This window comes from Sciurus carolinensis, chromosome X (assembly GCF_902686445.1).
Source record: "Sciurus carolinensis chromosome X, mSciCar1.2, whole genome shotgun sequence".
NCBI lineage: Eukaryota > Metazoa > Chordata > Mammalia > Rodentia > Sciuridae > Sciurus > Sciurus carolinensis.
The window spans coordinates 106,387,112-106,404,318 of NC_062232.1; the positions used below are offsets into that span (position 1 = coordinate 106,387,112).

The window sequence follows — 17,207 nt, forward strand, 5'->3', positions numbered from 1 at the left end:
TACTAAACACAGATTATATCAATAAAAAGAAATTTTACAAAAATGAGATGATATTAAGTAGCTTAACTATATTTTCTGGGGACATCAATGACATTAAGAGTTAAATGTTGTGTTTACAGTCCTGATAACCTGGACAATGTTAAAGTTCCCAAATAAAGGCCTCATCCTCTCCAGTCTTTGTTAGGCCATGTTATGGTAACAATTTCTCAGTTCTTCCACCTCCTGGTGAGGGATTCTTGACTTCTGTCATCTTCATGATATTCATTGACATGTTCCAAATTTACTTTGTATTAATCTCATTTCAGTACTCATGTCTTTTTGTTCTTCTCTCATAGAAGCACCCGCCCCCAGATGCCTTTACAACTTGTTCTTTCCCAGCCAGACTTCTAACTTGGACTCCTCAATTGACCCAATTTTTAAAAGGGAATTCCAAACTGCTTGCACCATGCTGTCCCCTTCCAGTTCAAAGTATCCAGAGTGGTTATCATCCCCTTTCCCTACAGCAGTAAAGGAGTTCCTAAAACTAGAGGGGGGAATGAAGCCAGAATTGGAGACAGGCAGTTAGTATAGAAATAGGGGATCAGTCAAATCAAGGAAATGAAGTCCATGAAAACCATCTGCCTCTGGAAGTCTGGAAGTTGGAGACTGCCCCTGGGAGAATGGAATGTCAAAGATCTCCGGAGCCCATTGATTTTCATATTTCCCTGCCCTTATCAAGGATTGCAGGCAAGGGGTGCTAATTAATGTCCCCCTGTGCCCTTGCCTGACTGAATTACTTTGGCCCTTCCCCTGCCACATCCGCTTCTTACTTTTTACCTCTCACCTGCAAAACCAGGCCTAGTCACGTAGGCAGGAAGGAGACATAAGGCGGGAAAGAACTGGAGAACAAAAGACTTTCTTATAAAAACAGAAAGGGGGTAATGTAATACAAAGCTGCTCTCCCGCCCTTTCTGCTGCATCACAACCTAGCTTTTTAGTCTGAAAGCTGCTCTCCCTGCCCTTTCCGCTGCAGCCATTTCCCCGCCTCCCAACTACTTGTCAGTCTGTGAACATCCTAGCTAGCTATTGGTTCACCAGTCAGCTTGCAAGTATCCTTCTCCATTATTGGTCCTCTGTTAGTCGGGCGGAATTCAACTGCTTAAGAATAGCTCCCCCACCATTCTCTCTCTCTCCCCCCTCCTCGCTTTCATGCTCTCTCCTCCTGACTTTTCACTCTCTCTTGCATGCGCTCTCTCTCTCTCTCTCTTTTCCTCTCATTTTCTCTCTTATCCTGCAGGGAGACACTCTGCCTGTTTGCTTAATAAACTCTCTTATGTGAGTTTCCATGTCTGGAGTGGTTTCTGGGCTCTTACAATTACCTTTAAATAAAACCTGCTTAATAACACTTGCCTTGGTGTGCTCCTCTAATGTTCAAACTTCAACATTTGAGGAAGCAGAACTCGTCGCCAGTAAACAGCAGTATCAATTCTCATTGTAGAGGTCTTTCACCCTTTTGATAGATTGATTCCCAAGTATTTTATTTTATTTGAGGCTATAGTGAATGGAGTACTTTTCCTAATTTCTGTTTCAGAAGATTCATAGCAATGATTGCTGATGGAGTTGCAAATTAGTGCAGCCACTCTGGAAAGCAGTGTGAAGATTCCTCAGAAAACTTGGAATGGACCCACCATTTGACCCAGCTATCCCACTCCTCAGTTCATACACGAAGGACTTAAAATCAGCATACTACAGTGATGCAGCCACATCAATGTTTATAGCAGCTCAATTCACAAAAACTAGATTGGGGAACCAATCTAGATGCCATCAATTGATGAATGGATAAAGAAACTGTGGCATATATACACAATGGAATACTACTCAGACATAAAGAAGAATAAAATTGTGGCATTTGCTAGTAAATGAATGGAATTGGAGAATACCATGCTAAGTGAAATAAGCCAATCCCCAAAAACCAAAGGCCAAATGTTTTCTCTGATAAGTGGATGATGAGACCTAACCGGGGAAGGAAGTGACCAAGGGGGCTAAGAGAAGAATACAGGCACTTTGGATGGTGTAGAAGGAAATGGGGTGGGAGGAGGTGGGAAAAGGAAAGATAGTGGACTTACACAGACATCATTACCTTATATACATGTATGATTACATGAAAGGTGTGAATCTACATTATGTACAACCATAGAAAGGAAAAGTTGTACCCTGTTAGTGTACAATGAATCAAAATGCAGTCTGTAAAAATAAAACATAATTTTTAAAAAGTAAAACATTGACTGGGGATGTGACTCAGTGGTTAAGCATTCCTGGGTTCAATCCCTGGTACAAAAAAAAAAAAAAAAAAGGATTAAGTCCATCCAATTTCCATCCATTTGAAATCTCTTCCTTTGAAGGGCAGAGAGAGAGGAAGGATAATATCTAAGTAATTAAAAAAAAGGAAAGTTAAGTCATAAATTAATTAAACTAACTCCAAAAACAAAAACAAAAAATAAGCCTCAGACCTATATTCAAAAGGTGAAGTGGACCACTGTTACACTTTGAAGGGACCATATTAAAAAAAAAAAATAGTGTCTCCCTGTCTATTTGTCAAAGTGCCTGAAAGATGCCGTTCTATTTGCCATAATTTTCAAGATCAAGTTAATCCGAGTTGCCTATCTAGAAATTACTCAAGTAAGAGACAAAAAACTCTCAGAGGGATTAAATAGTATAAATTAGAACAAGTTGAAAAAAGAGAGCTGAAAAAAATTCAGCTCCTTTCCATGTGGGCTGTGATCCAGGACATTGTGGGGACGGTAGATTTGACTGCTTTTTTGACAGGCATGTTGATTAATTATGATAAATATGATGGGTAGAACTTAAAGTTTGGAACCAAGGGGACCTTAGAAAGCAGTTTAGCTTTCATGGCAATGCTTTAAAGCCAATCAGCTGAAATACATTTGCAAAGGGATTTTTTTGTTTGTTTGTTTCCATGTAGTTAAAATGATACAGAAAAGCAGAGGAAAGTTAAAATTAACATTTCAGATTTTCTTGTTGAGGTGATAATTGTTATTAATACTACACTCTTGTTTATGCATTTCTGATGGGAATCTGACAACAACAATCTGTCCTTTATTTTGAAAGCTACTCCTCAGAGACATGAAAAGAAAGCTCCAAGAGATGTAAACATAATGGAGAATCAGGGAGAAGGTCAGAAGGAAGAATGCAAGGAAAAGCAATACCAACAAGCAGCTTCTATTCAGTTACGTCACCCCATAATCTTGGCTGTTGTTCTTCCTGGTACAGAACTGGGTATTTAGAGGATGGTAGCAATGCTTAGAAGGATAACATTAAAGTTAATGCAAGTTTTTATGGGTAGACTAATAAGGTGGTATGGTTTTTATCTTAAATATCCCCCAGTCTCATGGTTGGAGACGTGGTTCCCATTGCAACTCTGTTCGGAGATGGGGCCTTTGGGCTGTGAGATCATGACTGGATTAATTCATTTATGGATTCATAGCTTAATGGGTTTGGGAGGAAAGGCTTTGTTAAGAAAGCAAATTCTCTTTACTTCCTGACCACTATGAGTTCAGCAGCCTCCTCTGCCACATGTTCCAACTTTCATGATGTCCTGCCTCAACAAAGACCCAAACATGACTGGGCCAACCATGTACTAAAACATCTGAAAATATGAGCCCAAATAATTCTTTCCTTCTTTAAAGTTCTACTTCAAGTATTTTGTCAGAGCAATGGAAAACTGACTAACACAAATGGAGACATGAAATGATGGTCATGAAAAGTTCTAAAACCATTTATACACAAGTGTCATAGGAATGTATGAGTCTCTTAAAACACAACATTACTAATTTTTATAATAATTCACCCATCCTAAAAATTAACTGTCAAATATTACTTTTAAGTGTTACATATAAACTTGCAAGGCATTTTTCCCCTACTATTATTTTTATAGTGGCCATCATGCCAAAGCTTCTGAATTTCTGTGTTTTAAGAGCACATAGCTCTAAAATAACATGGTCATAATACAACATGCACAATGTAAATATTCGATAAGTCAGTTTAATACCATTTACTCTGGAATAGCAATAAATAGCAGTTCTTTGATATTTGCATATGCAATTCAGAAGATTCTGATCAATTCAACCTTTTCTCAATAGTATGCATTCAAATGTCTACAAACAGTTATATGAATATCAATAATTCAACAAATGTCAGGTTATGCCAGCTCTTAATGTGAAAATGTATATATGAATGTAAAGGTTTATTGAAGCAATTTCGTATTACTTACATTTTCTGGGACATAAAGAAAGACAGATATTTTAAATGGAAGTGCACAGAGAACAAAGGAATGCATGCATTCCATTTTAATAGCTTTTCACTATCATAAAAGCATGCAGAAATGTGAAAACTTACATAAAAGCAGGCAAGTGAATGGATCATTTTTGCATGCATTTATCAGGTTTGTAGTGTTTGCTCAGAAATATACTAGTCACTATAAACAATGCATTTAAATATAGATTGAGTGGAGACAAAGAGTTGGAGAGACAAGAGGGCAAGGGAATGTGCTTTAGTCATAAATTCCTCTGTCTCTGCTAAGCATGCAATGATATGATAGTGGAGATAACACTGTTCTGAGACTTAGGTGAGATTCTGTGTGTTCTCAGCCTAGTTCTGAACTAGTGAACTAATAACTGAACAAAATCTTGGTGAAAGAAAATGTTACTTTTAGAAGACATGACTAAAAGAAAGAAGGAAATCTATTTTATAATCATAATCTCAAGGAAATGAAATCCCCAAAACACTGATGCTCATTCTGTACCATCTCTATTTCTCTATAGAATACTTTTTATGACATTCTTGGCATAGTTAATGGCTGGGAAAACTGAAGCAAGAAACTTGCTATACAAGACAAGTCAATCTATTTATAAAAATGTTCTGAGATTGTTATAAAACAATCATTTATATGGAGTCTAAATGTAAAAACCTTTAGGGTATTTTGGGCACTACCCCATTGTCAATATTGTGTGTGTGTGTGTGTGACTAAACACAAATTGGTTAGCTTTAAATTAATTGATTACATTGAAAACCTCAGTCTGCTAAGGGATTTTTGAATCATGATTCTAATATCTAGTATAACTACATTTTGCTGTCTATTGGCAGTTTTGAAAAACTTCCATTTGTGTTCATTTCTAAGTCACCTATGGAATATTGAACAACACAGATACAGGCAGAGATACTCCCAGAGAAATCAATTCTTTTTTGTTCTCTGTTCTGGAGAGGGACCTATGAAACAAACCATCTGCTTCTATACATAAATATATATATATATATATATACACACACACACACACACACACACACACATATTATCTAGTATTCATTCATTTTATCTTTTATAACTGATTAAACCAGGACCAGCTTCTTGGCCAATGGTAACTATCTACAGCAAGATTCTTTTTCTTTTTTTTTGGCAGGGCTGGGGATTGAACCCTGGGCCTTGTGCTTTCGAGGCAAGCACTCTACCAACTGAGCTATTTCCCCAGCCTCCTACAGCAAGATTCTTAACCTGATAACCTGTGAAACATATATAGTTTGCTTATTTGAAACATATTTAAGAAAATGAATTCATTATCAATATGAAGAACTTTTAAGGTTCTATCCAGAAATTCATTGCCTATATCAATGCCTTGAGGTGATTCTCCTGTTTTCTTCTAAGCTATGAAATCAACCTAGAAGCCCAATAGCACGTGAATGGGTAAAGAAAATGTAATATGTAAACACAGTAAAGTATTGTTCAGCAATAAAGAATAAAACCCTGTCATTTGCAGCAAACCAGAATTAACTGGAGGACATTATGTTTAGTGAAATAAGCCAGACATAGAAAGACAAATACAACAGTTTCTCTCTCATATGTGGTAGCTTACAAAGTCAACCTGTGACTGGTCCTGGTGGCACATGCCTATAATCCCAGTGACTTGGGAGGCTAAGGCAGGAGGATCACAAGTTCAAAGCCAGCATCAGCAATTTAGTGAGACCCTAAGCAACCTAGCAAGTCCCTGTGTCAAAAATAAAAATAAATAAATCAAAAGGGTGGTGTTGCAGCTCAACAGTTAAGCACTCTTTGGTTCAATACCAATCCCCAGTATCAAAAAAAAAAAAAAGTCAACCTATGGAATACTGTTTAATAGAAGCTTCATAGAAGTTGGGAAGGGTATTTAGAGGGAGGGTGGATAAAAGGAGTTTGGATATGATCAGTGCACAATATACATTTGTAGAAATATCACACTGAACTCCATTAATACATAAAATTAATAAATGTTAACCAAAAAATAATAAACTTTTAAAAAGAAGAAATGAATATAGTTTTTTGAAAAGTAGTGATCCCAGTCTGATTTTTCTGGATTAGAGTTTTATTATTTACTCTAAGATTTTAAATGGGATTCCACTAAATCATAATATTGACCAAATCTCTAGTATTGGGAACAGGATTAAGATTCAGTTAACAGTTGTTTGACAATCACAACTAATGCTCTAAATATGTTTCGCTCATAAAGATAAAAAGGAGGGAAATTGTTTCTTTTTCAGTAGTTCAAGCTGTTAAGAAAGAAAATTTCACACGTTTTTTTCAATATTCAAAGCAACTTCAGAAGTGCTCACAGAAAAGTATTCTTTATCACAAAAAAGGTATATTAACTCTTCTCCATTGCTAAGTCTACAGTAAAGTTTAGTTAATAATTTTGTACTAATTTTTTAAAAATATGATAACTAATACATTTCAAAAAATTGAATAAGAATTATACTTTTTAAACCATAAAAAATTATTTCTCACAGTTCTGGAGACTGCAAGTCCAATAACAAGGCATGGGAAATTATGTGTCTGGTAACTCCTACTCCTTGGTTCATAGATGCTGTCTTCTCATTTGGTCCTCATGTGGAGGATTGGGCAAGGAACTCTTCAGGGTTCCTTTTATGAGTATTAATCTCATTAATGAGGGCTCCACCTTCATAACCTGATCATATTCCAAAAGTCCCACCTCCTAAAACCATTACTGTAAAGCAAACACTTCTTTAACCAGAATGCCCTTTAATATGTAATCAAAATATTTGTTAGTAGTAGAATTAAGTAGTATTTAATTGGTGGCTTAAAAATCTTACTCGAGTCACTTTAGCTTTAAGGACATACTTGACTGAAAGTGAAATGATAGAAAAAGTTATTCTATGCAAATAGTAATCGAAAGAGAGTGAACAGAGATGGTTATGTTTACTTCAGACAAACTAGACTTTAAATTTAAAAAGAAATCTGTCACAGGAGAGAAAGAAGGTCATTATGGTGATACAGAGTCCAATTCATGTAATTATTATAAATATATATGCATACAACATTGAAGTACCTAAATATGCATCAGAATTGAAGGGATAGATAATGATAGGGAAATTGTAGGGGATTTCACTATCTCACTTTGAACAATGGATGTATCATTCACAAAATCAAGATGGGAACAGTGATCCTAAACAAAACTATAGAAAAGCAGACCTAACAGATACATACAAAATAGTCCATCCAACAGTATCAGAATAGGTATTCTTTGTAAGTATGCACAGAAAATTCTCCAGGATGATTCATATGTTTGATCACAAAGCAAAACCTACCAAATATAATAATACTGGAATTATGGCGTGTATCTTTTCTGACCCAAACTGTACAAAAATAGAAATCAATAACAGGAGCAAAACTTGAAAATTTACAAATATGTGAAAATTAAACCTCATACTCCTGAATAAACATGGTCAAAGAAGAAAAAAAAGCAAAAAGCAAAATAACAAAATGAAAATAGAAACACAATATACCAAAACTTAGGAGATCGATAAAAGCAGCTATAAGAAGGAAATACAGGGCTGGGGATGTGGATCCAGTGGTAAAGTGTCTGCCTGGCATGCAGGAAACTCTCGGTTTTATCTCCAAAACTAAAAAAAGGAAGTATATAGACAAAAACTTTTATATTAAGAAAAAAGAAAATCTGGGCATGGTCATGCATGCCTGTAATCCCAGCAACTTGGGAGGCTGAAGCAGGAGGATTGTAAATTAGAGGTCAGCCTGGGTAAATTAGTGCTAAGATTCTATCTCAATCAAAAATAAAAAAATGTGTGAGGATGTAGGTCAGTGCTAGAGCACTACTGGGTACATGTCCCAGTATCTCACAAGTACACACACACACACACACACACACACACACACACAGAGAGAGAGAGAGAGAGAGAGAGAGAGAGAGAGAGAGAGAGAAAGACTGGAAGGAAAGAAAAAGAAAAATTTCAAACAACCTAAATTAATGCCTCAAAGAAAGATCAAAATAAGAGTAAACTAAATCCAAAATTATCAGAAGGAAATAGATAATAAAAACTGGAAGCCAGGCACAATGGCACACACCTGTAATCCCTTCGAATCAGGAGGTTGAGGCAGGAAGATAGCAGATTCAAAGCCATCCTCAGCAAAAACAAGGCCTTAAGCAATTCAGTGAGATCCTGTCTCTTAATAAAATACAAAATAGGGCTGGGAATGTAGCTCAGTGGTTGAGTGCCCCTGAGTTCAATCCCAGGTACTCTCCCTCTCCAAAAATTAGTGCATATATGGAGATTAGAAAAACAACAGAAAAGGTCAATGAAACTAAGAAATGGCTTTTAAAAAGATGAAGTTGATAACCCTTTGCTACACTAAGAAGGAAAAGGAAATATTCAAAATTAGAAATGAAAGAAAAGTGATTACAACTGCTACCACAGGAATAAAATAATCTTAAGAGACTAATATAAATAATTATACACCCAAATTTGGATAACCTAGAACAAGTGTATAAATTAGTAGATGCCTAAAGCTTACCAAGACTGATTCATGAATAATTAGAAAATCTACACAGACAGATAATGAAGAAGGTGGTCCAATCAATAATCAAAAATCTCCTAGCAAACAAAACTCAGAACCTAATAGTTTCACTGGTAATGAAGACTTAATACTGATCCTTCTCCTTCAAACTTTGAAGAGGATGGATCATTTCCAATCTCATTTTATGTGGTCAGCATAACCTTGACACAAAAGTTATACTAGAAGTCAAGAAAAGAAAATTGTGGACTAATATCCTTGATGAGCATAGATGTAAAAACCTACAACAATATACTACCAAACCCAGTTCGACATCAGATTAAAAGGATCACAAACTATGATTAAGTAGGATTTATCCCTGGGATGATTCAAAATGCAAAAATCCATCAATATGATACAGTACATTCACAGAACGAGAGATGAAATCCATGCAACTATCTCACTAGATGAAGACAACATAGTGGAAAAAATTCAACATAATCTCATAATAAAAATTACCAACAAATTAGGTACAAAAATAAGGTACTTCAGATTTCTGTGAAGCAGCATGCTAACGTCTTGCTAGAAAGCAGCCTGCCTGCCTCCCTCAGCATGTCCGCCTCAGAATCTGCGCTGACGGGCACGGAGTCCCCACCCAGCCCACATCCAAGAAGGAGCCCAAAATGCCTGGCCCCAGAGTGGAGAACCACGACGAGGAGGAAGACTATGACGAGGAGGACCAGGAGAAAGAAAAGAGTCTCACTGTGGAAGGCAAGACGAAGAAGAAAAGAGTGGAGAGGTTGACTATGCAAGTGTCTTCTTTAGAAAGAGAGTCATACACAAGGAAAGGGGCAGAAACTTTGTGAAATTGAAAGAATACATTTCTTTCTGAGCAAGAAAAAAACAGATGAACTTAGAAATCAACACAAACTGCTTTACGACACACCAAGAATTGCGTCCTCATTAAAGAAGAATGCGGGGCAGTTCAGTGGCTTTCCATTTGAAAAAGAGAGTATTATACCCCATTATATATGATGTATCTAAGTGCATTCTATACTGTCATGTATAACTAATTAAAACAAATAAAAATATTTTTAAAAAGGAAGTATCCAATATAAAAAGAAGGAAGAAATGTTGAAAAAATTTAGAAATGCCATGTTAAGGAGCAACTGTGAGGTTCTTGATTTGGAGAGATCAGGTGAACTAGTGTAGAGGATCTTGAATTTCCTAATGCATCCAAAGCCTTCTGGCAAACCATTGTCAAAATCTAATAAAAACTTCTAGCAAGGGTAGTAGAAATGAACGGAATAGTTCTGGATGGCAAGGAAGGCAAAGGGAACCAAATGTCCTGAAATTCTGTCAGATGAATCTAGTAGTGATGAAGACAAAAATAAGGAAGGGTCTTCAGATGATGAAGATAAAGAAAATGAAGAGGAGCCATCATAACAGAATTCTAATAAAGAAAAAGTGAAACAGAAAGCTACTTCTAAAAATAAAAAGTCTGTAAAAAGTGCAAATGTTAAGAAGACAGATAGTAGTACCACCAAGAATCAAAGCAGTTCTCCCCCTCCCCCCACCGCAAACAAGAGTGAATCTGGGGATAGTTCAAATGATGAACCTTTAATTAAAAAAAAAAATGAAGAAACCACCTACAGATGAAGAGTTAAAAGGAACAGTAATTAGTGGCCAATGCCAACTTAGTGGAAGACACAATGAAACAGATTTGCTAAGAGGTATATGAGTGTTATCCTGCTTATGATTTAAATGGGATAAAAGACTTCATTAAAAACAACTATAGAAGAAGCTAATTTCTTGAGAGGACAGAGACAGATGACTTGTTCCCATAGATTTGAAGATCTGATTTATACCATCATACCACCAAAGAGAATGTATTTCGTTTTCTAAATCCTTGTTAAGCATTGTGTTGGTAGGACTTACTGCTGACCTTTTTATCCTGAGTGTTACATAAATCAATTTACTGTTTTAAATTGCATTTCTATGCAGTTTTTAGTTTAAAATCTTTCATGGCAGTAATTATTCCTTGCTTTTGGAGTTGTATTTTGTACACTTCGGATTTCTTTATATAAGGTCATAGATTCCTAACTGTTGTGGGTTTTAGTGCACTTAATATGAGACTGCTTAAGACATATTTTAATCAAGTAGAACAAAACTATTATAGCCAGCATTTATACCTGCAGAGACTTGCAGTATTTACTATATAGTTTGAATACACATCTCCTCTTGTCAATGTGAAAACTTAGTGGCAATGTGCTCATATTTAACAAGCTACAGCTGGCCAGGAACTAAATTGGAACTTTTCTCTTGCTTGTGCATATATGTCAAATTGTCAACATGACAGAAATGACAGATGTTATTTTTGTATTCTTTAAAACCAATTTGTTGTATAAAGGTTTTTTTTTAATTTCCTTTATACAAATAAGTTTTTAAATTCAATGTAGGTAGATGTCTTTACATGTGTACACTATGAAATGTCAGTGTTTGGAGAGACAGTGTGACACCAGTGGAACTCAGAATTCAGTGATGGAAACACTGAAGGAACTATCTAGTTCTGCTTTGTCTCCAAAGTATCATCCATGTGTAGTTTGTGTTAACTCTGCAAAAGTGTCTGTGGGTGCATTTTATATAAGGACAGACCAAAATCAAGACATCAAAGCTTCAAAAACTTTGGAAGGGGTGAGTGGGTTTAAGTACAAGCACATTTGGCTTATAATAAACAAAGTGTTTTTATTAACTGCTTTTGGCCATATAAAATGCTGATATTTACAGGAAACCTGGCTACCTTCAGAATTATGAAAAAAGTACTAGGTATAATGCCAGAAGATAACGTGTATGTAACAGCAGATATCTCTGACAAAGATTTTCTCAAAAGTAATATTTTTAACATTAAAGAAATTTAATGAGGAATCAGGGCTCTTGGGTTTTAAATTTCAGCCAATCAAGATTCTAGGTGATCAACATATGGATCACTCCTGGTTCAATCCATGTCCCCCCACCACCCTATACTGGGGATGGAACCCAGGGGAGCTCTAACACTGAGTTACATCCTGAGCCCTTTTTCTTTTGAGACAGGATGTCACTAAATTGCCCACACAGGTCTCAAACTTGTCACCCTCCTGCCTCAACCTCCGGAGTAGCTGGGATTATAGGCTTTCATCACAATACACAGCTCACTCCTGAATTATAAGACTAAATTTTCTTTTTCTTTTTAATTTATTTTTATTGTAAACAAATGGGATACATGTTGTCTCTGTACATGGAGTAACAACATACCATTTGCATAATCATACATTTACATAGGGTAATGGCATTTGATTCATTCTGTTATTTTTTCCTCCCCCCCACCACTCCCACCCCTCTTTTCCCTCTATACAGTCTCTCCTTCCTCCATTCTTGCCCCCCTCCCATTCCCCATTATGTGTCATCATCCGCTTATCAGCGAGATCATTCGTCCTTTGCTTTTTTGAGATTGGCTTATCTCACTTAGCATGATATTCTCCAATTTCATCCATTTGCCTGCCAATGCCATAACTTTATTCTTCTTTATGGTTGAGTAATATTCCATTGTATATATATACCACAGTTTCTTTATCCGTTCATCAATTGAAGGACATCTAGGTTGGTTCCACAATCTGGCTATTGTGAATTGAGCTGCTATGAACATTGATGTGGCTGTATCTCTGTAGAATGCTGATTGTAAGTACTTTGGGTATAGGCCAAGGAGTGGGATAGCTGGGTCAAATGCTGGGTCCTTTCCAAATTTTCTAAGCAAGTTCCACACTGCTTTCCAGAGTGACTGCACTAATTTGCAGACCCACCAGCAATGTATGAGTGTACCTTTTTCCTCACATTCTCTCCAACACCTATTGTTGCTTGTATTCTTGATAATCACCATTCTAATTGGGGTGAGATGGAATCTTAGGGTAGTTTTCATTTGCATTTCTCTTATTACTAAGATGGTGAACATTTTTTCATATGTTTGTTGATTGCTTGTATATCTTCTTCTGTGAAGTGTCTGTTTATATCCTTAGCCCATTTGTTGATTGGGTTATCTGTATTCTTGGTGTAGTTTTTTGAGTTCTTTATATATTCTGGAAATTAGTGCTCTATTTGAAGTATGAGTGCCAAAGATTTTCTCCCACTCTGTAGACTCTCTCTTCACATTGTGGATAGTTTCCTTTGCTGAGAGAGAGGTTTTTAGTTTGAATCTATCCCAGTTATTGATTCTTGCTTTTATTTCTTGTGCTATGGGACTCCTGTTAAGGAAGTTTGATCCTAAACCCACATGTTGAAGATTTGGACCTACTATTTCTTCTATAAGATGCAGGGTCTCTCATCTGATTTCAAGGTCCTTGATGCATTGTTGTTGCTCCCTGTTGGGCAAGATTCGGTGTACCTCCTCATGGCCCGCCTGAGGAGAATACGGGGCCGAGCAGGAAGATGAGTGTGGGAGGCAAAGGAAACACACCAGAGCCAGGAGGTCTGTCAGTGCACGAGGCACAGCAGGAATCTCGTTTATTGAGGAAATCACACAGCTTTTATGTAGGGTGGAGGCTAGGCAGGACACGTTCACGGAACTGTTGTTAACCAATCCCTGACAGTGGTCTGATTTATAGTCATTAACTTTTGAAACCGCCTTTGAGGCCTTGATCTAGCTCACTCATCAGGGAGTGATGAGTCAGCCTGAGTTAGTTAACATGTCATTAGTCCCAACATATCCCCTTTTTTTGTTTTATATTAAGGGTGTGTCTGTCTTAGGTTGCCCCTGGGAGGGTCTTACCCATCATGGAACATCACCCTAGCAGTTTGGGGGTCTGCCTTACTCGAAGGTGTGCCTGTCTTATGTTGTCCTCCTCTGAGGATCTTACCTGTCATTGACTACCACCTTAGCACTTCAGGTGGGCCCCTCAGGAGGAGAAGGGCTTAAGGGAGGGACACTTAGACTCCAGTGTTCTGATATGAGTGATCCATGATCCTACTGGGCTCCCAATCATCATTATGAAGGGTGGTATAATGCTGTCAGACCACCATGAGCTGCACAGACAGCCTAGCTTTTCAGGAAATGGATAAGCTTATTAATTATGCAAGACCCAAAGGTGAACACAAGGATAAAGGTGATTAGCGGTCTCTTAAGTGGGAGGAGGTAGGGGAGCCACCCGTGTAACCCAGTCCAGAGGAAATTAGAGTGGAGCTCACTCCTACGACGTTCCAGATCTTCTTGTAGGTTTTTTATTTTATCTTGCACAATGCCAGAGTGGTTGGCGTAGAAACAGCACTCTTCACCAAGGAACAGGCAAAGCCCTCCTTCCTTCGCCATTGCAGGATGACAGCAGCCAAGGAATCAAGTTGAGCCTGTAGATCTAAGATGATAGAGCTGCAAAGTGCAAAGTTAGGAGCTCTGTGTAGCTCTCAAGGAAGTCCACTGTCCAAAGTCATGAGGTCAGAGACCCCAATCTCAATCACTGTTGTCCCATTTTTGCTACTGCACATTACACTTTTTCTTAAATGTCATTTTAAGAAGTTTACATATATTGACTCCTGAGTCTATATGAACATTAGTTAAATCCCCAATAAAATTTACTCTTCATAAGTTTAAAATTATCATGATAGACAAGTTTAATTTGAAGAATAGCAGCTTGATAAATTTCCTGTTTTAAAAACTTGTATAGCTGGAAAATATGAACACATTTAATATACAAAGAGTGACCATTTCACAATTACCTTGACACTTTTATATTACCAAATTTAGTTTTTAAATAAAAAATTACACTCTATAATGTAGTATAATACTCTAACAGTTGTTTAACCATAATTGTATAAACCCTAATTTTTAAGACTAATTGTTCTAAAGAATAAAACTTAGTAGACACAAAGTTAAGAGTGAATTAGTGTTTTTAAGAAATCCTTGTCATTTTACCATATAGATTAAAGTTTGGTTTATATCAGAACATTAGTATTTCACCTTAGGAAAAACCTTAAATAGCTTTAACTGTGTAAACCCTTTTATTTACCAACCTATGAAAACACCAATAATGTTTAAGCATGTTACCCCATGAAATTTAAGGAGTTAAAGAGTATTCAATGTTATTTAACAATTAGCATTTTTTCTTTGTAAATTAATCAGATGTCTCTACAAACATGAGTAATCCCATGTTAACTCTGATTCACTTATTTTTGTTAAAACCAAGATATCAGACAACTGTCCTGAACAGTATTTGCCATCTTTTTCTTGTTGAAGAAAAGTCCTACAAACAATTGATATTAGACATATTATTTAACATCAACATTTTATTAGTTTGACCACCTAGAGACTTGTGAGTTAATTTTGAAGACATTTTACTTCTATTAGTTTACCCAATTTAAATTGAACCTTTTTAAATCAGGTGAATTAAAAATATTTGGATCCAATTTTAAATTTTAATTTTAGGAGTGCTCAGTTTTAATACAGACAAAACATGACATCAGACAGCACGACATACAAATAACACAAAATCAAAGGCCTTGTAACTTTATAGGTGAATCTCCATTGCAATGTAACAGATGTTCAAAAACTCTAGTTGAATAAAAAAAAGAGTTGATCAAAAAGTCATGAGCTCAAAAAAATGTGGAATTCAAAAAAAACAATAGTCCTGGAAAAATGATACGGCCATTAATTACTTTAGTAAAGCACCATAAAATTTACTTTTGCTGGAGTTCAAGTAAGGCTCTTTTTTTTTTCTTTTTTTTTTCTTTTAATTTTTTTCCTTGGGTTTGAGACCAGTCCCCTACTGAGCCTTCAGTCTTTCTCTATTTACATTTCAATGTAAGCCTTTACTGAGATCTGGAAGGAGCTGACAGGTTTTAGCAGAAACTTTGTGCCTAGGGCATTTTAACCCTTATTCCTGGTTAGTAATCAATTCAGGTCTAGAGGCAGAAAATTGTGAAACAATTATCTCCCAATACTTGTGGGAACTGGGGCTATGATATCATACTCCTTACTAGGACATGCCACTGATGGTTGGGCTGGTTACTCCCTCCACACCAGCGTATGTGGACCTCATGGCAGGAGGACTAGGTGGGCTGGACTGGGGAATGGAAACAGAAACAGCAGAGTCAAAGTTGGAGGAGGAGGAGGGATTAAGAGGAGGAGAAGAAGGAGGTGTTCAAGTTTGCAGGAAGAGCATAGAAGCGCAAGAAAGAAGAGACTTGAAGATAAGGAATCCCTTTCCATCTGCTCCCTTGCTTGCGGAAGCTGTGTGCCAATATCTTTGGTAGCCACAATCCACCTTCCCTTGGAGCGATCTTTCATCCCTGCACAGGCCCCCAATTTGTGATCGGTAGTCATTCCTTCCAAAACTAACATTTTAACATTTACCAGGATGGCCATACAGGGAGGGGAGAGGTTAGAGTCTGTGAGTTCTTGCCCAGTATCATAAAATGGCCACCAGGAAGATTTCCCACCATCCGGAAAGAGGAGGGCAAGGGCTTTCATTGGAGTCTGATGTGGCCCCAGAATACAAGATGGTGGCAATGAGCCTCCCCGGGGCAGAAGTGGGCCCTCGCTATGTGTAGAGGCTGGCTGCCCTCGTGGTTCTTCAACCTTGGGTGGAGTGGATGGAGATGGATTTGGGCTCCTCATTAAAGGTCTCCCAATGTTGTTTACTATGTGGCAAGTTTCTGGAAGGAAATGCAACAGGAGGAGCCAACGGTTCTTTAGGTGGCGGCTCTTTGGGAAGAAACTTGGAGACCACTTTTGGAGGTACTGGAGAGAAGCAGGCCTTAAGGGTGGATAATGTACAGCAGACTCCTAATGGGGGACCCTCCCCTAAATTGATTTCCCTCTTCCTAACAAGTTATTCTACATAATCCCATGTGGATCAGTCAAACAACTTTGCTTCAGGCAGCCAAGGGGCTGCCTTAGTGAGGGCCTTCCAGGTCTGAAACGCCTGGCTATCTGAGAGTTCCAATCCTCTACTCTAAGGAGAATCCTAAGGGAGTCAAGGGAGGGGTCAGACTTGGAATTAGACTGTCCCATATTTTATGGGAGTACACTCACCCGGAGTCCATTTTGTCTGTCGGTGACTTCGTCTTCCTCACATGGGTCACCAGCTGTTGCTCCCTGTTGGGCAAAGAGGTCTTATGTACCTCCTCAGAGCCCGCCTGAGGAGAATATGGGACCAAGCAGGATGATGAGTGTCAGTGGCAAAGGAAACACACCAGAGCCGGGAAGTCTGTCAGCGCTCGAGACACAGCAGGAATCTCGTTTATTGAGGAAATCACACAGCTTTTATGTAGGGTGGAGGCTAGGCAGGATACGTTTGCAGAACTGTTGTTAACCAATCCCTGATGGTGGTCCGATTTATTGTCATTAACTTTT

General features: G+C 37.5%; 1 non-coding gene and 1 pseudogene across 1 annotated transcript; one reads left to right on the forward strand and one right to left on the reverse strand.

Annotated features, from left to right (window-relative positions):
- Positions 1-10,641, forward strand: part of LOC124971645 (protein DEK-like) — a 37,069-nt pseudogene extending 26,428 nt beyond the window's left edge.
- Positions 5,451-5,527, reverse strand: Trnas-cga (transfer RNA serine (anticodon CGA)). Its single transcript has one exon. It is a non-coding gene; the product is annotated as a tRNA-Ser (tRNA).
- Positions 10,642-17,207: the final 6,566 nt, after the last annotated feature.